Source organism: Rhipicephalus microplus, chromosome 10, assembly GCF_043290135.1.
Source record: "Rhipicephalus microplus isolate Deutch F79 chromosome 10, USDA_Rmic, whole genome shotgun sequence".
NCBI classification, from domain to species: Eukaryota; Metazoa; Arthropoda; class Arachnida; order Ixodida; family Ixodidae; genus Rhipicephalus; species Rhipicephalus microplus.
The window spans coordinates 74,577,556-74,578,345 of NC_134709.1; the positions used below are offsets into that span (position 1 = coordinate 74,577,556).

The 790-nt window shown below is 48.6% G+C and overlaps 1 non-coding gene across 1 annotated transcript; it reads right to left on the minus strand.

Moving 5' to 3' along the window:
- Positions 1-459: 459 nt before the first annotated feature.
- Positions 460-532, minus strand: TRNAC-GCA (transfer RNA cysteine (anticodon GCA)). Its single transcript has one exon. It is a non-coding gene; the product is annotated as a tRNA-Cys (tRNA).
- Between the last annotated feature and the right edge of the window lie 258 nt (positions 533-790).

Genomic DNA, 790 nt, shown 5'->3' on the forward strand with positions numbered 1-790 from the left:
GGGCAACTACTGGATACATGGGCTTCTATTGAAGTTACACAAACAGTTTACATATACCTTTGGTAGGATCACGCTCGGCTTCTACCGTCGGTTGGCGTGCCAAGCATGAATACGGCAAAGATAAGACATGTGAAGCGGCGTTCAGCGAACGGAAGCCGCAGTAGGCTTGGTGAATCAGGCAAAGCATACATTTGACGAAGATGGCAGAGTCGTGGCATCACATGTATTGCGTGGCTCTGAGGTGTGTTCAAACAATGATTTTAAGTTCTGCCAAGGCCTTCGAGGATTCCTGATTGATTTGATTGATTCATTGGGTTTAACGTTCCAAAACCACCATATGATTATGAGAGACGCCGTAGTGGAGGGCTCCGGAAATTTTGACCACCTGGGGTTCTTTAACGTGCACCGAAATCTTAGCACACGTGCCTACAACATTTCCTCCTCCATCGGAAACGCAGCCGCCGCAGCCGGGAATCGAACCCGGGACCTGCGGGTCTGCAGCCGAGTACCTTAGCCACTAGACCACCGCGGCGGGGCATAGGTGTCACATGATACTGCACATAATTAGTACATGTGTTATACGAATGAAAGTTCGGTATTTCTTAGTATTTGTCAGCAACTCTGCTGTCTTGTAAAAAACGTGTTAACGCTTTTAGAGCGTGCGACTGTAAAACTCCAGTTGGCCGCGGGCCCAGAAGTTTCTTCATGCTTAGAGATCTGCGGTCTAATGCCAACAGTTCGGACTTAAGACGGCGTCTCGGCGTGTCATGATGTAGACAGTCTATGAGAA